Genomic DNA, 22,562 nt, shown 5'->3' with positions numbered 1-22,562 from the left:
GCATTCATTTAAGGTCCTTTCAAACTTTTGGCAGCTGAATGGTCTATTTAGTCTTGAGATGATTGCTGGTAAATTTTGAAGTTATTTGGTTTTACAACAAATAAATAAATCCAACATTCTGTACAAGTGCACAAAGAACTTTTAAAAACATTTCCAGAATAAGATTTGAAAAAGGTGAAATATTCTTAAACCTTCTAAAGTTTGATTTTAGTTTCTGTTTTAAAAGCATATACTTATCTGCTTTCTTGATGCATGAAGGCATCATTCACAAAGCATAACCTGTTGTTAGCAAAATATTAGGATTCCTTGCCACTTGTTTGCATCCACCAGTGCCAAAGAGGAATAAGTACCCAGTTTTGTTTAGTCTCAAAATATTTTAAAATTAAACAAATCTGCCAGCACATAATTATGCTCTGTGGCAGACAATATTGGGGATGTTCTAAAAAGTAGTTGAAATTAATACTTATGCATTGGAGCCCCAAGTGAACAAACCAATGTGATACCTGTCTTCTGATTAATAATTTACACAGGAAACATTTTATCACAACATCAAAATTAAATAATTTGAACAAAGGCAGGGAATTTTCAATGACTGTGGAAATCTACTAAAAATGTCTTTTCATACCTTATTGTTAAAGGTTCAGCTCATAAAATCATTGAATTGGCCTCTTGTTCATAGGGGGGCGGGGAGGGAGGAGAGGATACATTTATCCTTGATTAATAGATTTCCTATTTTTTACCCATATGTTATTGGAGTGTATACATTTTACTAAGTAACATTGAGCAAGATCATCCCATTCCTCAGAAAAACCTAAAGAAGGGGCCAGAAAAAGCAAGAAATCTCTGAGGCTGGTCTTGATATCCTGCAAACAAACTCTTTTAGAAGGGAAGCAGTTTAGGGGTTGGAAGAACAGGGTTACCAGTGCTATTGCAGGTAAAATTCTAACATCTGGATCCATGGTGTCTCTGGGGGAGATACTGAGCCCCTGCATTTGTGAAGACAGACGCCATTTACATGGATGGTCCTCTATTCACATGACTTCAGTGGCTCTCACAAGCGTGACTCCACCACAAGCCATGCTTCTACAGGATGGTGTTGGCTTAATAACAGCCACTAACCTGGCATTCCTACAAAATGGGGACAGGAGACTGGATTTGATGATCTTTTGAGGTTCCTTCCAGTTCTAGTATTCTATGAAAATTAATATAATTATACATACTCTTGTCTCCAGCTCCATATGGAAACTGAACAGGTATGTAGGGTATATAGCCCTGGCCATGACCTGCTCTCATCTCCTAAGACCCTGGCCGACTCCCACAAGACTGTATTAACATGGGGAAGGTGAGGAACAGGATAGGGCCATAACTGCTCCAAACTGATGTTTTCAATAGTGGTCTATATTTCTGGTTTTCTCAGTTTTGGCGTATCCACCAATAGATCCCAACAATCTCAATTTTAGAGTTGCACGCTGAGTTCTTATAGCTCCTGCTAAGGCACTTGGATCACAATGCACTTAAAACTGTTGGTCTAAATTACTTTAAGTTATAGATAAATACTTGTTTTAAGAAGCACTGTGCACATTCTTAGGCCTGAAGTTTTAAAACTTCTTTAGAGAAAGATGAATGCCAGACAATATCCCTGGAGAACACATGTTGGTCAGCAGCACAGTCTGACCCTCAACATATGAAATAAATGCCCTATTTTGCAGAGCATTTCCTAGCTAGCATGGAACTTGATGCTACTCTTGGAGGTATAGTAATACATGCTGTGCACCAACCCAAAGCCATTCTGCCATGTGTCAGTTAGCTTGGGGCCATGGGAAACAATCTCCCAAGAGTAAAGTAAAGATGTTTCCTGTGCTCTATTATACATCTTCCAAGATAGAGGCATAGAAATTACATTTCTCTAAAGAAGGGGTTGGCAACTTTGGGCTCTTGACTCATCAGGGTAATCCACTGTTGGGCAGTGAGACAATTTGCTGACATTGATAAATTTACAGGTACGTCCCCCTGCAGCTCCCAGTGGCCACGGTTTGCCGTTCTTAGTGAATGGGAGCTGTGGGAAGATCCATGGGCTAAAGGGACATGCTGACCACCTCTTCTCACAGCTCCCCTTGGTTGGAAACAGTGAACGGCAGCCACTGGGACTTGCAGGGGGCCATGCCTGTGGATGTTCCATATCAGCAAACTTCCATATCCTGCCAGCCAACTATTCTAATGGTCTGAAAGGCAAAGGTTACCAATTCCTGATCTAAGGGATTTCTAAAATTTATAGACTTGATCTTGTCAAACCTCCCCTCCTCCAATTATAGTTGTGTTATTAAATATGTAGATGCTGCAAGTTTAGACACCTTAATGCTAATCAATATCATAGTTGAGAATGATAGTAGTAGCTCAGGCACAAAGGTGGGTGAAGAAAAGAACTCTATTCTGGAGGATTTCAATATTTCAGAATAATATTTTACTAGAGGAAATGGAACAGCCCATCTGTCCCTACCAGCCTGTTTCTCCTTAATTCATTCATTATGATATTGTCTTTAATTACAAGGTCACAAACTTTTTTCCCCACCGGACCCCACCTCATTCAGTGCACAGAATGCATGTCACTCAGTTAAGTGAGCACCTATTTCAATATTATGTTTATCCTTATTGTTTAATATACAGCCCCAGGCCTTATTTACTACACACTGTTGCCTGCATACCATACAGTGAATATAAAATTATTAATTTTCTCATGGGAATGTCCAAAGCACTCCTCATTATCCAATCTATGTGCTTCAAAAGCAAGGTATTTTCACAGAAGCCCTTGAAATGAAGGTCTCCCATTTTATAAATGGGAAACAGACTCAGAAAATGGGAAAAATGGGAAAAGTGCAAACACTTTTTAAAAAGTGTTGTATGTTTGAATTTAATAATGTGATATTCTTAAAACAGGCTCAGATGAAAATAATAAAAGATTACTATAGCATTATACAGAATGAAAACATACTTTGCTATACTTTGTGTAAGGTAAAGAACTGGCCCCTGCTTCTTCCCTCTGTAACTGGTGAGATGCTGTCAGAACAAGTTCCCCAAACCTCTCTCTTTTGTGAACATGTGAGACAAAAAAATTCTCTTTGGAGATAAACTACTTTCCCAAAATTAACTTCACATTCTGTTCCTTGTTGGGTGTTTTATGTTACCTAATTACTGATTATATTTCTTTTATGGTTATCAAGTTCACCTGATTGATTATCTAAAGCAATTTCTAATATGGTCATTTCTGACAGATGTGGCTACCGGCAGTTCATACTGAGTTAAACATCTTTCAGTGGGTCATTATTTCATCAATTAAAGAAAACATCTGCAACAATTAATACTTCTTATCAGTCATGGAATACAACTGAATAATAAGCATCCCTTATGTGTCACTCAGTCTGGTTTATTATAACAAACTTCTGTAGACAAATGTCATTAATTTTGAGGTGTAAAGTTTCCTAGAGATGATTTGGTACAGCTAAATATGTATATACGTTCTTGAACTCTGCTTATTCAGTAAGCTAAGGTTAAAAAGTAACACTCTGAGGCCTTAGAATTCAGACACATGTTTTGCTAATACTGTTAGGATTCTGGAAGAATAGTTAACTTGCAGTGAATTATGAGAGTTTAATATATAAAAGTCATAAACATGTTATTTACTAAGCAAAGTATCCACCAACTTTGGATACCCCAGTCTGAAATAGCGAGGATCTGAGTTTTTTTGTCTTTTTAATGCACCGTTATATAGCAGTTCATGTGATCAAAGCACAGCTCCAGTTCACTGCAGATTCAACTGTCACTATTCAACATTTCTGCAACATCAAATCTCAGAATTTCAAGTCAGGCACCTAAAAAATGAGGAATACATAATTAGTATCACCCTTTATCTCACCTGACCCGGGGGGGGGGGGGGGGGAAAGAGGAGGAAGGGAAGAGCTGGACCCAGGACTTGAACCCACCACCCTGTCTTCTCCAAGAGAGCAAGCCCTGTCCCCTAGCCCATGCCACTGTAAGTGATTTGCATTGCAGCGCATAGCACAGGCAGGAATTGAGTTATCCAAGGCAGCATTTAACATGACACCAGCCTTTCCCTTCTTGAATCTCCTCTTTCATTATACATCTTCTAAATTCCAGCAACAGATGAGGCAGGGGTCCTACAAGTAAGCCTCTTTCTCCATGTGACCCTGATTCATCCCCACAAAGCTGTACATTGAACAAAGAAGGGGTTCAGTGGAAAAACTAGTATGTGAACTTGTAATTAAATATTGTATCTGCCCAAGGAGGCTGATTTAAGGTTGTGCAAACAGCCTTAAGTTTGAGAACTTGATTTTTTAGTTTTAATAATGTTGTTTTAATTTAGATCTTGTTTGTGTGTGTCCATCCACTTAATATTACATGTGCTGTGCAAAAATATTTTCTATGCATATCCAGTAGAATTATCTTTGTTTTATTTTTTTTCAGATGTCGATAAAGAAAGTTAACATATAAAATCAAGACTCCAAACCTGCAAGGACAACCATGTGGGCTGACACCTGATGCTGTAAAGAGCCCTGCTGAGTGAAACGAGGCTCTGTTCAGACACTGGGTCTACCCACAGTTTGTTCTGCAGGAGTGAGGCCCAAATCAATCCACATTATGATTGATTGGAGCAAATTGTACCGTCAGTAAGGCTGGGCAGCTCTGATGATTCAAGTAGGGTTATTGATGTGTCGACAGCAAAATGTGAGCAATGCAGGAAAATGTTACAATGGCAAGCCAAATCTTAAAGTTAACTTTTTTGCCATTTTATAATTCCAAAGGAGATATACAAAAAGAGATTTTTATGCACACTGACCTATATTACCAAGATTTACTTGCAAGTGAAGGTTTTTGACTAAAACTATAAGCCTTTAAAAATAAAATAAGAACTGTGTAACAGCATTGTTGTAGGTGTGTCAATCCCCAGATATCAGAGAATACAGCAGAAGTTGGAGCCTTCCCCACCTTGTCTCTCTAACAGCATTGTTTTTCTGTCTCTAAAACTATCAGGTTAGATAGATTGCATATTCTTAAAGAAATATTTTCAATGGCAAAAATGGGAGTTGGGCGCCTAACTGTCCTACAAAATCTTCAGTTATAGCAGATGCAGTATATATTGCAATACCCATACTACTGAGGGCACTGAATTCATAGCCTTTACTCTTTTTATTTCTTTAGCTAACTACTGACCAAAATAGCCACATTCATGTAGGTGTATTTATAATCAGACAGTCAATGGCAATTCTGTTCTTGCTTTGTAACCTCATCTTGATGATCTTGGTAAACTTATCTGTAGGTATCAGAGAGACAGTTCAGTATTCTGATATTATGAATTTGGCACTGTATTGTAAGCACCCTTGGGGACTTTAGAGGTGCCAATATAAATAACCTCATTATGTCAATTTTTGCTCTTGTGAACTTTTTAATAACTACCCTGTTAAAATGTTTTCCTGACATATTAATCTGGATGCATTTAATTCATATCCCAAAAGCAAAGAAAGTTTTGTCTGGAGGTTTGGTCTTTTCAATTTCCTTTGCTGTGTATTACACTGTTCCATGGAACATGGGAAAACTCCCTGTACGATTCTGCAATTAAAAACTAGTAAATGCATTGTTCCAGAGATAATTGAGTCAGAATCTCATTCTTCTCTGGGAGAAGGAGCCATAAACTTCCAGCTGCAAGTGTGATCTTATCTGTCTAAACACAAAGCTTCACCCTTTAAATAATTAATCTCTTCTCTAAGGTAGGTCAAGGTTAGTATTTGGATGCAAAATGCTATACCTACTTAGTTATTCAAACTGTATAAATTGATTTACTTTCTTTTATTGTCAGGGTATTCTGGGCCACTTAAAGTTAAAGCTTTTCCAGTAAACAGACTCCTCATTGCATTGGTACATTGGAAAAATTCAGCGTGTCCAGTTCAATAAGAAATATCATATATGGTTTTCATTAAAACACCAATTTAAGTTGTCCATGTAGACTATTTCATTCTAATTTCTTCCACTAATGTGTTCATCTTACTCATGAGCATGAGACCATCTGCTAATGAAAGGTTCTCTGAAAGCAATTCCCCCTCCACATGACTTCTCTGTTTATATAAAACCAGGACAGAACTGTCAGACCCTATTTATCGTAAAATAATTCATTAATTTTGTATTGAGAATGGATTTTACAAATGGAGATATTTATATGTGGGACAGCTTTAAATGCAAATACAGTTGCATATCTCTCAGTTCCTATGGGAACCAATGATCATCACAAAACTCACCACCTTCCACAGTTTGGGCAAAGTGCACTTCTTCAGTCTAGCAGTGTGTGTGCTAAATTAAAAAAAATACAAACCCTAGCAAATCAGACAGTTCTCTCCATTGGGAGACAGTGAATCACGAATGACAGATGTTAGTCCTGTTTACTGCACGACTGGAATGCACTTAGATATTGTGATAAGAACCTAAATAGAGTAGGTTAGAATATTAGACAGAAAAAATAACCTTTCAAAGGGGCTCCATCAGCTTTGTACAGAATTACTTTTCAAAACTCGATACCAATCAAAATTACTAGACTAGAGAGATTGGTGATTTTTTTTTCATTTTATTTACTTTGTGCACTTGACACTATCCTGAGCTAGATTCTCAGCCATTGTCAATGCTGCCTCACCAACTTACTCCAATGGAGGTCCACTGAATTTGACCAGCTGAAACTATGACACAACTGAGCATAAGAAAACAGTTAAACTGAAACTACATGGACTGATGTGTGGAGAACCTATGTATATCCACTATGACAAGTTGTACAAGAAGTTGTTCATCAATAACAGAAGCAGCAATAACAGAAGGCTAAAAGTGTGTTGGAAGGGTGTGCACATACAGAATGGAAAGGAGGAGGAAAGGATGCCCCTGAGCATATTTGACTCGGTTGCTCCTAGCTGCAGCAAACCTTAGAGATACAGCAGGTAAGCTGAATCAAACCCATTAATACAACATATCTAAAGTAATTTAAATATTCACATAAGTGTTTATTATGTGATTAGAAAACTGCTTTTTAATGTTAATTTTAAATGTTCCAAGTTGACAGTGACTATTTAAGAGAATAGTTGCCCAAAATTAGAAATGACAATATGGCTATTTCTCTCTTTTTCACCTGCTGCCACAAGGCAAGCTTTGGGTTATTGTTTTAATTAATATATAAGATGGCTGCTGAGAGCAAGAGTAGTATAGTGGAAAATTGGATAAAAAGGTGGGTTTTTCAGTTCTCTGAATCTGGTGATGTCAAGTGGTCAATTGGATAAAAAGGTGGGTTCCTCCCCAGTGTTATTTCAAGGCCATGTTACAGCAGGAGTAGGCAAAGAAGAATGACTTCCAGATAAACAGATGTTAAAATGGTGATTAAGAACTGATGCAGCAAAATGTATAGACTTGAATTGGAGAAAAGTCCTATAAAAGATAGGGCCTCTTGCCGATCGCCGAGTCTTGTCTTGTCAAGATCGGAGCATTGGTCCAGACCCAGAGAAGTCCCCACTCCTCCCCTTTGCATTTAACTCCCCTGGCCAGTGAGTTAATGTGAGCAACAGACTGGTAACTTTAAGCAAAAGCACGAGGGAGTTTGTGTGTGTGTATATATATATATATATATATATATACACATGAGTGGATGGATGGATGGATGGATGGATGTGAATAGGTTCAATCCCTTTCCCTTTTAATTCAACAGAGAAATTTAATAAAAAGTAATACAAGTGTAACCCTGGGTTGGCCTTTAGTGAAAATAAGATAACAGAGCTCTGTGGCCTTTTCTGCTTACATTCCAGCAAATTTGTACAGAAAGGATTGTCCATATAACTTGCTTTTCACATCAGTTCACTAGCAATTGTAGATTTGGTTGGGAAATCCTCTCTTATATCAGTTGAAACTGCTCATAATTCTCTGGATTGAGTAGGTATGATTGCCATCTGCAAGGTATAATTTGCTGCTCAATTACTTTTTTCTCTCTCTGAAGAACAATCTTTTCCAAGTGACTTTCATTTCTAAACTATTCTCCCTTTTTTAGTTGGTTTTAATGTCCTAAAAATCCAAATTATATTTCATACTGAATGCATAGATTTCGAAGAGCATTCATTCACATCATCACTATTGCTAAGGAGAAATAAAATGTCTGTTTTTGAACAACAGCATGTTGGCTGATTTGAAATTAGAATTGGTGTATGAAACTTAAATGCCAATAATGATGATGATGATAATTTCAGCTTACATGGCACTTTCCATCCAAGGATTTCAAAGCATCTTACAAATCTCAGTTACGCCTTACAGCACACTGGATGTGTTTCTGCCTGACTTTGGATGTATGGACCTGTTTTGCCTAGTTTCATATCCATTATTGGTTCAAAATTAGTAACACAGCTCAAGCTGTTTTAAGGGAGGTCTATGGTCAATTTAGAGCTGTAAAGAATCCAGTTCTGGATAGCTGCATAGGCACATCGATTTTACTCCTGGTGAGACAGGAAGAAAGAGAATTCTTCCCTCTACATGACTAGGCAACCCTTCCCCTGGCTATCACCTATGAAGAAACTCCTCCAACTCATCTATATAAGGCGGCACCAGTCTCCTCAGAGACCAGCTCCTCTCCATTCACTAGTAGGAGTGAATGTCAACTGTCCTTAACCATCTTCTTGTTTCAGGAAGTGGGGTTGGGCTCACTGCTCATACCCCCAATTCCAGGAAGGATTTCAGGGAGCAGGCAGCCTCCCAGCCTCTATGGTAATACAGGCTGAACCTCTGAAATTTGGCACTCTCTGGTTCAGCAACATATTGAGACCCTGAAGGTTCTTCGCCTTCCTCTGCAGCATGGGGTACAGATCACAGCTGGAGGATTCTCTGCATTTTGGGGTCTTCAAACTATTTGAAGGCTTCAATATCTGAGATATAGGTAAGAGGATTATTCTGGGGGGGGTGAGATTCTGTGGCCTGTACTGTGCAGAGGGTCAAACTAGATGATCATAACGGTCCCTTCTGACCTTAAAGTCTATGAGTCTATGAGTCTATAAATGGGAGTGAAGCCCTGGCTGGCAGCAGTAGGTCTGGTGGCCGGGAGACCCTGCTGAGCTAGCATGGTGGGGAGCGCATCCTGGGCTTGTGTGATGGGGAGCCAGTTTCGCGGGGGCATAGCCCCAGATGGGGCCGTAAGCACTTCCCAGTGGCCAGGGTTGGTGCCTTGAAGTGCAGTTGGCAGCCAGGAGGGGAGTCTTGACCTCCCCTGGTCTGGCAAACTCTCTGATTAAGGGCCATTCCCAAGGGTGCTGGACTAGGAAAATCTAACCTGTACAAGGAATGCACATTCAGTCTTGATATCCTTTAAGCCAGTGGTCCCCAATGTGGTGCCTGCAGGTGCCATGGCGCCTGCTGGGGCACTTATGTGCAACCGCCGAGTGCCGGCTCTAGACACCAGCAAACCAACCACGTGCTTGGGGAGGCACATTGCCAGGGGCAACATTCTGACCGCCCCTGAGAGACACTGGCCAGAGAACACCTAACCCTTACCGCCCAACGTGGGCCTCCATGTGGCCACCCAAGGCAATGGGAGGGGCAGCGGAGCGCGTGATTGGCCAGCATCGAGCCACCCTCGGCAGGCGGGCTATGTGGGGCAAGTTGCGCTCGCAGCCCTGCCGTGACTGGCTGAGGCATCATGACATCATGGTTCCGGGGATGCCTCGCTGCCTTCCCTCAGCACCAGGGAGAAAAGTGCGCCCTCAGGTTAGTGCGAGAGGGTGTCTCAGTGGGGCAGCCCCGGCAGGAGCACTGGCCACACGCCGCTCTACTCACCTTCCCGGCGCAGCTGCCATTGCCCAGCACCCAGCAGCAGTGGAGCGGGAAATGTCCGAGGGAACCTCCCATCCATGAAGCAGACTCCGATGCCCTGGGATAGTTCTTGCTCCTCTGACTGGCACCAGCCAGTGTGGCCCGACGTGTAGGGGGGAGCACCATGGGCTTTGAGAACAGCAGCAGCACCGGAGAACTACAGCCCTGGGGGGTGAGCCACTCTCCCCGGGCTGTGCAGGGCAGGCTGCACAGAGCGATCTGGGGCTGGGCAAGGGGCAGCCCAGGTCACTGCAGCCAGGGACCACGCTGCAAGCCAGGCGCCTTTGGTCATCTCTCCGCCTGCCTTGCACTTACTAGTGACCCCTCTAGCCAGAGCAGGCACCATTGGCCAAGGAGTTTGCAGGAGTGTGTGTGAGGGGAGAAGGGAGAGCGCACACTGGCAAATGGGGGGTGACTCTCTCCCCCTTTTCTCTACCTCAGTGCTGGTCATGGAGAGAGGGGAAGAGCTGCAGCCTTGGTGGGGCCGGGCAGAAGGAAGGCCCTCCCCGGGCCAGGATGATTCAAGCAAAGGTGCCTAGGCTAGGGGGAGGTGAGAGCTACTTTGCAGCCCCATCTGGTTGGACTGCAACCCCATCTGTGTGTGGACGGGGATGTGTGTGGACGGGAGACAAGACATAGGCTGAGTTTGGCAGGAGGGTGTAGTGGGAGTCAAAGAGCTGCAAGGTGAAAGGGGTGCTCTCCTCCTCAGTGCCTGTCCTGCAGCAGCGGGCGAGCACGCAGGGGGATTGTCCTGATACCTGTGTTCTTTACAAGTCTGGTAACATCTATACCAGGTGTGGGGAATCTTTTGAGTCAGGGGCCACTGACCCACAGAAAAATCAATCTGTGAGGGGCCGCACACAAGTGAGAAGCAGAAAAAAAAACCTCATTGTGCCCCACAACTCAGAAGGAAAAAGACACTCCCCACATTCCTCTTGAACACTGTGATGGGCCGGCAGCGGCCTGCACTAGAACGGGCCACTGTCGGGAAGGCGCACCCGCCAAGCACCACGAGGAACGGAGCCGCGATGATTAGCGCCGGCCGGCGGGCTGGGCTGGACAAGCACACCCCTGGCAGAGGGCACTGAGACGCAACTCCACCCCCTGAATCCCGACATAGGGACGCCAGCACCGCTGGAGGTGGGGACGAGGTGTGACCTCCGGCAGGAGGTTCAAAAGCCGCCCTGAAGCCAGGGCAAGGGGGAGGACGTCAGGGAGGCAATTCCTCCCTCCCCGGTGGAGATGGGAAGACAGGACGCTGGGGGTACGTCTAAACTACATGCCTCCATTGACGGAGGCATGTAGATTAGCCAGATCGGCAGAGGGAAATGAAGCCGCGATTAAAATAATGGCGGCTTCATTTAAATTTAAATGGCTGCCCCGCTCTGCCGATCAGCTGTTTGTCGGCAGATCGGGGCAGTCTGGACACGACGCGCCGACAAAGAAGCCTTTCTTGATCGGCACAGGTAAACCTGGTTTCACGAGGCATACCTGTGCCGATCAAGAAAGGCTTCTTTGTCGGCGCACCGCGTCCAGACTGCCCCAATCTGCCGACAAACAGCTGATCGGCAGAGCGGGGCAGCCATTTAAATTTAAATGAAGCCACGATTATTTTAATCGCGGCTTCATTTCCCTCTGCCGATCTGGCTAATCTACATGACTCCGTCGACGGAGGCATGTAGTCTAGACACACCCTGGGGGAGCTGTGGAGCAGAATCTTGCATTGCCCCGACGAAGAGGTAAGGATCACCAGCTCGGGCCCGGTAACAGCAGATTCAAGGGCAGCTAGGAAGCAGCCCAGGGCAGGGTCCTTCTGGCGCCCGTGGGCTGACGCGTTACAGGGTGGAACCCTGTCAGCTGGATAAGGGTCAGCACCCAAATCATTAGGGCCCCGGGCTGGGACTCAGTGGAGAGGGTGGGCCCGGGTTCCCCTAGCCCCTGGATTCCTCCGTGCTGCACCCAACATGAAAGAAAAGGGAGCAAGAGGGAGACGGGAGACACCGCGACCCCAAGAACCGTGGGTAAGGACGGAGGCACCCAGGAGGGGAACCGGGAATGCTGGGCTCGCTGGGCCCCAGTTTGCCCCCCCCCCCCCCGGCAGGCGTCAGGAGCTCGCACCCATCAAAATTCTGAAACTGTAGGAATCCGACGGCGGGCTCACTGGGAGGTGACCCCGAGGATGGGGGGTTGCGTGCTCGTGCCCAGAACTAGATCTGTCACACACACCAAAACCTGGGGGGGGAGGGAAGCAGCCTAGTAGATTTTGTGCACTCCAGTCCCCAGGGAGGCAGCAGGGGGCCTGGAGCACCAGCACAGGCTCCCCGATACTGAGGAGGGACCCGGAGCCTCAGGGGCTGGATCCAGGCAAGCCGAGGGCTGCATTTGGTCCCTGGGCCTGAGGTTCCCAAATACTAATCTATACTCTAGAGAGACTCCTGGCCAGGACAGCTCGCAGTGAAGCAAGGTACAGGCTGGATATCCAGTTCCTGATGAGGGTTTGTAGGATGAGAAGGCAAAGAACATAGGTTCTTTCTGACAGCTCCCTAAAGAGAGAGCCACCAATACCGCCAGATAACACAAATGGACATTTAAATGGATTTAGGGGAAACTATCACTATTAATAAAGGTGAGTGGGTTTCACAGTAGATGGTGTTGTTAAGTGTGGCCAAAGAAAACCCTATCATACTTCTTGTCATGAGAGAAACTTTGAGTTGTGGAAACTAGTGTGAGTATATTGCACCAATAACATAAATGAAGCATGCCAGAAGTAGTGAAGTAATGTAGAACCATACATCATACTAGATGGAATGAGGTCTACCAAATCTAGGTGCATAGGGGATCACTGGGACAAGTTTTGAGCAGGGATGATACCGCAAGAAAAGTATACCCCTTTGCCAATATTTAAATACCACTGGGTTAAATTCTAGCAAGACCTACCTTGAGCTTCACTGGTTTCTGGAAACTTTGAAGAACAAACTTCATGCAGGAGCCAGTATCGAAGAAGAATTCCAGGACATTCAGATTTTCTTTTCAAATATCTGCACTTTTCTCAGGACAAAGGAATCTGTTCAACAAAGAAATTAAAATTCACATACGTTACTTTGTGTTGACCCAGGTGTACACATGTCTACAGTTAAAATGGTCTCTTGTGATGTAGGTGCCTTTTTATGTCAATATAATAACATCAGCTTTTTGAACAGGGTAGAGCCAAGAGCAACATACTGAGGTTGAGGCAATGCAAACAAACACTGTGGCTATGTCTACATTGTGGTTTTCTTGCTCTAGAACTATTTTGTGCAAGAGTTCTTGCACAAAAGTTCTTGTACAAGAGCGTGTCCACAGTGCCATGTACTTTTGAGCAACATATATGCTTTTGTGCAAGAGTGTCCATGGTGGTGTGGACGCTCTCTTGCACAAGAAAGCTCTGCTGGACATTTTAGCCATAGGGGTTTCTTGCACAAGAAATCCCTGTTGCCCATCCTCACTGCCTTCTTGCGCAAGAGCTCTTGTGCAAGAGGGCTTATTCCTCGGGAGGAGAGGAATAACTCTTGCTCAAGAAGCCCTCTTTACTGAAATTTACTTGCACAAGAACACACGTGCAGTGTAGATGCTCCACAAGTTTTTGCACAAGAACAGTTGTTCTTGCACAAAAAGCCTGCAGTATAGACGTAGCCTATATGGCTGAGATCAGTCCAAGCAACTCTCTCGCACAGCGGTTCCCAACCTTTTCTGGATGGGGACCCATTTTGACAAATCAGGAAGACTTGGTGACCCAAGGCAATTCAAAAACAGGGTGAAGAGGGAGGGCAGAGCCACCTGGGGAGACACTTGGTGACCCTTTTAAAAAGTAATGGCAACCCACATTTGGGTCCCAACCCATAGGTTGGGAAACCCTGCTCTAGCTTCACAATTGTGAACTCCACTGCCCAAGAGTCACAAACACCAGAAACTACACTCTACCCTTTTAAAACACAGCATTTTAAATGTTTTTTCCTGATTGCCTATCTAGTAGCTCTACTTTGGTGGGCAACTACCCAATCAACTATCCTAGTACTGCATTCCAGGCACCTTTCTGCCTTGAATGGGCAAGATGTGTCAGATCTACCAAGCCTCTGGGAAGAAGAGACTGTACAGCCACAACTAAGAAATAACGATAAAAAGGGTTTAAATAAAGATATGGGATGGCCGAGACACTATCAACCTACCAGACAATGAAGGTGCCAATGGTTCTTTGTCTGTATAGTATCTGGTGTTAGTTTTCTTCCTCTCTAATTGCCTAATAATGGTTCTTATCTGCCTCTTTTGATTATCCAGTCTTTAGGTGCTTATAGACTATTTGTTTTTCCTGTTACATTCCAGTTCCGCTTTCCCCTTGATATTTTTATACCCACTGCCTCTTCTTGTTTTCACTCCCCCTCCCATTTCCTTCTCTTCTTCCCCCCGCCCCCTTCTCCCCTACTTATTTTAGTTCTGGGTATCCAACACTCTAGTCATCTGAAGAAGTGGGCTGTGCCCACAAAAGCTCATGATGCCATCTATATGTTTTGTTAGTCTAGACCATTTGTTGTTTTTTAAGAAAATATGGACATTTATGAGCAGATTACACAGAGATTGCACAGGCAAAAGTGTATCACAGAGATCAGCAACAGTGTCACACACAAAAATAGGAACTGCACCAGACATACCAAAAAGTCAGGGTAGCCAACAGTCAGTATGCAACTGAGCCACAGACTATCTACTTTTTCAACAAGTTACATGCCTGGCTTGTTGCAGACCCCAGCAGCATCCACTGTATACTGTGGATATCCCCCAGGGAGCCTGAACAGAGAGAAGGAACAGGATGAAGAGGGGAGTGAGAGAGCCAAAGGACAAGGGAGTTCCATTTATATCACCAGAAGGACTGAGATTCTGCTGCAGTCCAGATCGTTCCATCAGACAAGCATAGATAAATACAATCCAAGTAGAGTAACCTCAGGTAAGCATGCACTTTTTTCATTATAATTTGTGATGTAACCATCGCCACATGCCCCAGCCCCAAGTTCGAAAGACATAGGTATTGACTTTTCATTGTTTTACTAGTCATAAGAGAGGCAGAGGTTTAGAGGCAGAAGCACAACCAATAGAAGCAGAGTAGTCATTTACTTTTCAGTCCTGCATGGTTGGGTTGAAAGAACCATGCAGAGCAGATTGTTTATCTGCAGAGGGAGTTCCCTTGCATTCTCCTGGGAGATCTCAAGGAAATGTTCATGGAGGTACTTTTCAGTTCAGGCTCAAAGGCCTGTAGGGATGACTGCTTTATTTCTTCCTCCACCATATGACACTTTTCCATTGCAGTCCAAGCTCATTTTGGCAGGCACCATTGCAGCAATCAGAAAAAAGCAGCATATGGCCTGGGTGAGGGATAGGGTAAGGGGGGAGAAGAGAGCTTCAGAATGCCAGCAGCTTTCCTTTCTATGCCTTTGTTACAGTGACATTCTATGCCTTGGGGGAGCACCTGTAACTCTGACATTCATCTGTATATAATTGTGATGTTGCATTTAAAGCATGCCAGATGAGGTGTCAGGGGAAAGGTTCTAGTCTGCTGACACTGATTTTTGTCTAAAAATGAATATCATTACTGCATATGAAATAATAAGCATTATGTTGTATGTTTTTCAAGTATGCTGTTGGTTTGGGAGGCACCCAGATACCAGTTCTACAGAGATAATGACAAGGGAGGTAACCAATACCCAGGTGGCTGCTGTTGAACAGACATCTCCAGCCATTGTCCAGCAAGGGGACTACAATCCAATGACTTTCCTGTATAAGGTCACATAGAGGGAATTGCTCATTCTCACCTGAGGCTTCAGCAATGCCCACCAGACATTCCTGGACTTATATTCTTCAAGCACGTGGACTAAGAGTATAAAAACCAAACACAACGCCCCATGCTTTGCCTTTCTCTTGCCTCCACCTATGCTGTAAGCTATAAAGACACTCAGAAGACTGAAGGTTCCAACAGAGGAGAGTGGTCCACATTTAAGAGACAAACCTGTATATTAAGGCCTGCAATATCTCAGAGGAGGAAGACGACAACTAGAGAGAACAAGTTTTCCAAGATTCTACAAGCCAATGCTGCAGCTGATTATGAACATAGGCCCTATAAGATGAATATGGTAGACACGCTAGAGGAGAAATCTGACAGAGGAGAAATCTGACAGAAGTAAAGCCCAGAAGTCCAACACAGAGACATACTGCGGCTTCTGAAGCAGCAAACAGAAATGCTTCAGTATTTTATTACGCCTTTGGGTTAACAACATTTTTCACATTTTCAGTTCTTTTTGCAATCGACGGAGAACTCAATTTTTGCTCCTCCCTTGTACCTCCCAAAATTCCACTCTACTGCAGCACTCCACTTTAAGGGACAGCAAGGACAGCCACAAATTCACATACTCTGACTTACATAAGGCAGACAAAAAGTGGCCTGGAATAGACATGAACGCCCCTTTTGTTGTTAAAAGATTGTCTTACTGTGATTCATAAGTTCTATCCAGTTTTATCAAGTTAGTATTTTAATTACATGCCATTATTTTGCACTGCTTTTCTTATGCAATAACACTTTATTTTTTAAGAGAAATGCATCTTTATCTCACAACTAAGCTGTTCAGTGCCTACCACTGCTCAAAGCAGCCACTACTTGAAATTGTTCAGAGCACAAAACTCATAGGTTCAGCACAGTGTAATCATTATGAATGTACAGCAAGCACTGCAGAACTCACAGGTGTATAAAACAAACAGCATTATATAGCTAATCATACACACACCAAGCTCTACACAATACCTGAGGGCCATAAAACTTCAGGACAATGCAGAGCATAGCCCATACACCTCATTGTGATTAAATGTTAAAGAACTCTTTCAAGGTCTCACTTAATCACAAAGCTCCACACTAAATTCTTCTTAATAGCGCTGCACATAGCTGTTCGAAGACAGCAGAAAGCTGTTCCACCTCTACCCCAGGGGCAATTTTCCCTCCTTTGCCTCACAGATATTATGGAAGACACAACAGGAAACTATAATTTTTGGTAACTTTTTCTCATTGAGATTCAACCTTTTGCGTAAACAGTGCCAGCATCCCTTTAATCTAAAAAAAAAAAAAAAAAAAAAAAGATACAAGTGTCATATATCTTATCTGACCAGCCCACACTGATATTGGTGAAGTATCCTCCGCGGTTCATCAGTGTTTGCAGAACCAAAGAAAAGTACCTGTTTCTGTTGATGTGCTCTGTGGCAGGTGGGCAAGTTAGTGTTATATGCATTCACTGTGCTTCAGGAACCTCCTTATTATGAATACATGCATTAAGTCCTGCACAGTGCTGAGGGTCATAGTCCTATATAACAGAAGATGATTAAGAGCCTTACACTTTTGTGTAACAATTCCCACTGTGGATTTTCCTACTCCAAAATGAGTGCAATGATTGACAGTAATCCTGCACTTCAAATTTCCACAATGTGAACACACCTCGCTTCTCAGCTGTCAAGTGAAGCTCTCATTCTGGTGCCCTTGCAGTGGAAGACAGGGCAAGACTGGCACACAGAGCCAGGAATATGGCCTGTTGCATTGCAAGTTCTACAGCCAATGCTCATCATCACAAACCTATTACAATGTGACCTTACCCTAAAGTGGTTCTCTGCTATCTGCAGCTGCTCTGGAAACAACAACTTTGAATTGCTTTTCCATTTAACCGGTAACAATGTATCCTGTACAAAATCATCATGTCTCCTATTGCTGTTGGTCTTATTTCTGCTCTGCAAATGCCATGGGATCATTATTTCAGTCTTTGTAATGGTCATGACAGTACTGCAGAGTTGGTAGATAAACACTCACCCAGTTAAGTAAGGACCTCTCTATATTTACCCAGAGATCGATCTTCCGGACTTTGATTTAGTGGGTCCAGTAAATCAGCCACCAATGGCATCCCCATCAAGTCCAGTAATCTACAGGATCACGAGTAATAAGGGAAGTTGACAGTAGAGTTTCTGCCATTGACCTTCTGCAATGGAGATGCCACAGAAATTCAACCTTTGGTACGTTGCCTCCAACTACACTATTCTCTCAGCTGGAGTCTCTCTAAGTGTAAACTCTGGCATAAGATTCAATAACCAGTACATGAACTAATGCAATAATGCAATGTTACTATTTTTAGAAGTACAGCTTCACACCTTTAACACTTTGATTTTCATTCTTTAAACATTCCCATGACATTTTCCCTTGATGTTTTATTTGATTATCTCTCTTCCAGTCTCATTAAATCTGGAACTGTTATAGATTTCTAAATGTTTTTTCAACAAATTGGTTGGGAGTTAATCAATGTATAAAACAGTTGGGAGGCTAAGTAAGAAATTTAGGTTGGAAGGCTTTTACTAATTATGGTTTGAAAGTTGATGCTGCTGCTCCACAATTGCATAGCAACTGAGATTACAGAACAGCAAATTTGTGAGAGATCTAGGTACACATGTAAAGCTCTCTCTGAGCCTTGAGGGAGACAGAGATCATTGCTTGGGTTCTAGTTCCATATATGGCTTTACAATTGCTATAAAGTTTGATACATTCTTTCAATCTGGGAGTAAAAGATAACAGTACAGAAATTAAAATGAAAGTTCTTGAATCTGTGATCTTGCATGGAATACAATGTGAAATATTTGTGTAACGTGACTACTTGTGTGAAGGACATAAAGAGCGCAAACCTCAGTGATGCAAAATTCACCTGGTGACAGACAAAGGTGACTATGCCACTTTCATACCTTCTTTGGTCCTCACTTTGGTCAGCAACTAAAGTGGCCCCCAGTGTAAACCAGAGCAGCCTGAGGGATGCTTTGACTTGTTCAGGCTATAGTGATCCTCTTATTGGCCTACTGGCTATGGACCTGACTTCCATGCCATGTAAGGGCAATGGAAGTCCTAGTAAAAAAAAACGTGACTTTACTGGCTTTAGTCACTGTATACGGGGGACAGTGATAAAAAGGTTAAGTTTCCTTATCTCATAACTAAGGCCAGTAACAATTGACTCCAACAACCTCCCATTAGATCAGAATCCTCTCTGCCTAAGGAAGTTCAGCAGATAATTGCTATCTTCCAATCAGCGTGGTGCCTCAGAAAGATTCAAAGAAGGAGGTGGGGGAGGGGAAATGTTAGAAAGGAAACATGAGCCAGAATAAAGGGGAGGGTGAAAATCTAATATCTCAGTGGTTGTGTCATTTTGTGTTGGGACATAGAGCTGGAAAATCTTCGCTGAAAACACACCATCAGTGATATTCTTCAAATATGAGTACATTTTGTTTCTGCTTTGCTAAGTAATTTATACCCTCTAAGTGTAATGAAATCTGTTTATGTAAAAGTATCCTCCTGAAGAAGGAGAAATAACATCACCTGATGCCTATCTTACTATTTTGTTTTAAGAAAATCACCAAAGGAAGCAAACAACACTACTTGAGATATATTTGCTTTTTTTAGACTCTTTTAAACAAACCTAACCTCCTGAAATTTCCTAAAGGACACTGATTAGTTTATTTAAATCAAATGACTACACCAGTTGCAAAATCAAGGCAAATTACAGAGTGATATTAAAAAGTTCCAAATCATATTTTAGTACAATTCAAGTGACCAAGGCAGTTAACCGCACCTGTGAACCTGCTATCAGATCTGTCTGAAGTGATTTCTGAAGGGTGGATTCTTCAATCATGGTTTTCAGAATTTCCAAATAATTTTCTGTAAGTGTAAAAAAGGCATAGAGAGCCTCTCAGAGAACAGATAGAGAAGATACCACAATCTTGAAGTACTAGGAGCAAAAGTTTGAGACAATGTGGGAAAACAGTACTATAACTCTTAAAGCTAGCTTGTATAAGGTGAGAGAAAGAAGTATTTGAGAGAGCTAGGAGGATACAATGTATACTGTCATACCTATAGAAAAAAAAGCAGCAAGCTATTTTGTGAAAATATTTCTAAGGATCAAATTCTGCTCTTTCAGGTATGCTAGCGGTAACCCCTCTGAAATGATAGGGTTGCACCAGTTTAACCAAAAGTAAAATGTGGCTCTGCTTGTGTAATTATGGATCAAGTCAAAATTTCAGTCATTGGATTTTAGTGCCTCAGAACATCCCACAAAGTGAGAAGAAATGGAGCACAAGACTGTCAGAATGCAACCCACAGATGGGGAACAAAGAGAGCAGATATCCCAGCACCCAATGATTTAAAAGGGCCCAGGGTTCCAGCAGCAACAGAAGTAGCCAGAGCCCCAAACCATTTATATCACATCCGGAGCCCTTGGAGGTGTGCACCAGGCAGAGCTGAGGGAGGCAACTCAGGTTGGCATCCATGTTTTGTGGTGAAACACAAAGTTGCAAAATCTAAGTTCAGGCCTGTCCAAGACCCCATCTCATTGAATAATGAAAATGTCAAAGCAATCTGCACTTTTTGCTATTGGGATTCTATATTCGCCTGTTCCTTCCACTCTAATATGAAGGTTTTCCACCAAATTGGCATTGTAGCATCTGCTATAGGTCATTTACAAAAACTACGTAATCAATGTCATCTCAGCAAGACAATTGATCTACTCGACATGTATCCTCTTTGCACTGCGGTATGGTTGCAGTATATGGACACTATGCCTCTCAGACTGGGCAAAGATGGAAGTTTTCCACACAAAATGCTAATATTGTATATTGGGAATAAAGTGGAATGACTTCATTTGTAATACATACATTCACTTCATTCTGGTCTACAGACTACTGGGGCCATTGTCCACAGATGGTGGCTCATGCTTTTCAGACAGGTCATGAGGATGGCACAAGAAAGATGCTGGAACAATTTTTATAGAGGGGGTGCTGACAGCCATTGAACCAAACTGTAAATCCTGTATATAGAGGTAATCAATTCAAGCCGAGGCTACCGCAGCACCCCCAGCACTCCTAGTTCTAGCACCTATGACCGGAAGATGTTCTGGCAAGCAGCATTTTAACATCCAGGACAAAATTACATCAGCTAAAAGATGAAGGCAGCCCAGAGATGGTCCCCCAATTACTTGGGGGCATCAAGTCTATTCTGACATTGGACTTTGGCCCATTCCTGTGTGGCTGGAAGGACTTGATGGGCCAAAATAGTGAACAATCTCTATGGTCAACTGTTCAGCTACCCACTGAAGAAGGAATAGTACAAGACCTGTGCATCCAGCTCTATTAATGTCATATAGACCCAAATGCTTAACCCCTTGATTGAAACAAGAGCACAGACTATTTGCTTAAAGGTCCAGCTCCACTGTGGTAAAAGAATAACTAAATAAAATCTATATATACACACACATCTGCTCAAGTTAATTTAGCCAATAATTTTAGGAACCTTATTAGTTCCTAATGTAATTCAGAAGCGGTGATCAAGGAACATGTCTTCATAATTGGCCACGGTAGCCCAGACTCTTTCATATGTTGCCACACCTACTCTTTCAGTAAAGGAAGTTAGTTGTCTCTCTACTTTTCCTTTCATAAATTAAGGCAAGAAGGAGACATTATGATTATGTAGTCTCACCTACTGTGCAACAGAGCACAAAATCTTTCACCCAATTATTTCTGCAACAATGAAGCCCAGCAACTTGTTTTTGTACTAGAATATATTTAAAGATACAATCAATGTTGGGCCAGCACAGCTAATGCCATTAAGAGCTTATGCTGCTCACCCACTACTTCATGGCAGGAACATCATTAACCAAAGTCAGTGCAGACTCCTCTTCTGTTTCCTGTCTAAGTAATATTGCTTCTAGTTTTCAATATTTTAAAGATTTATCCTAGTGCCATAGAATGGAGCCTACTGTGATTTAATAAAAAAAATCAAATGTAGTAACTTTTGTAATATTTACAACTTGAAAAGAAATTCAAAAGTGGTAATAACTTCCAGTAGCAAGGAAAAAAGGCTAGTGCTGGAAGTAATTTAAAATATTTATCTAAGAATATAAGTTGAGTCTCAGTCTGCAGTCAGTACCCAGTGCCTTATACAAATTACTTATTCAGCTTTTGTTTTCTCCCTTCCTTGTCTGAACATTACACTCTAAAAATTGTTTACATATTTCATTTTAGAACATATCCTATAAAAGGCAAATTACACCAACTCTACTTGTGTGTGAAGCATTTCAGCGTATGGCCATTTCTTTCTCTGCAGCAACTCTCTGATAATTTTCTGTGATATGTAGCAACACTTATTTGCGTGGGTGAGGTTTCTTTTCTACAATAAGCTTGTCCCTGAAGTATACTCCTCTTACCACCTTCATAATGATAAGAGGCTGTCATTTCCCCCATGTTTACTCTCTGATTTCTGGAAATCTTCCTGAGGAGTAAAATGATATCTTCACTCCCCAAACTCTATCAGGTACAGGCAACTTACCGCCTTCTTTATAAATATATTATACTGAATAATGAAACATTTCCCAGGAGTTGTAATCAAAACCAGTGATAATATTAATTAGCATTATACAGCCTAATGTAGTAAAATGTCATTGTTTTATACTGTTAGTATGTAGCACAAGTATAAGCCACTTTATAATTTTGCAGAAAATTCTGTAAAATTTCGAAATATATAGTCCTTCAAAAATACACATAAGGCCAAGTTCTGCTCTCGTTCACACTCCATCTCCCTTCTTACGTGGACG

The 22,562-nt window shown here is 42.4% G+C and overlaps 1 long non-coding RNA gene across 1 annotated transcript in view; it reads right to left on the bottom strand.

Moving 5' to 3' along the window:
- Positions 1–3,250: 3,250 nt before the first annotated feature.
- Positions 3,251–22,562, bottom strand: part of LOC142830506 (uncharacterized) — an 82,908-nt gene continuing 63,596 nt past the window's right edge. Inside the window, exons 2-3 of the long non-coding RNA XR_012905802.2 lie at positions 12,826–12,952; positions 3,251–3,866 (exon numbers count right to left, since the gene is read on the bottom strand). This is a non-coding gene — a long non-coding RNA (uncharacterized LOC142830506). The remainder of the gene's footprint in view (positions 3,867–12,825; positions 12,953–22,562) is intronic.

This window comes from Pelodiscus sinensis, chromosome 8 (genome assembly GCF_052426305.1).
Source record: "Pelodiscus sinensis isolate ZL-2025 chromosome 8, ASM5242630v1, whole genome shotgun sequence".
Taxonomy (NCBI): Eukaryota; Metazoa; Chordata; order Testudines; family Trionychidae; genus Pelodiscus; species Pelodiscus sinensis.
Note: the sequence above shows the minus strand (reverse complement) of the source record. Positions and strands in the feature narration are given on the sequence as shown.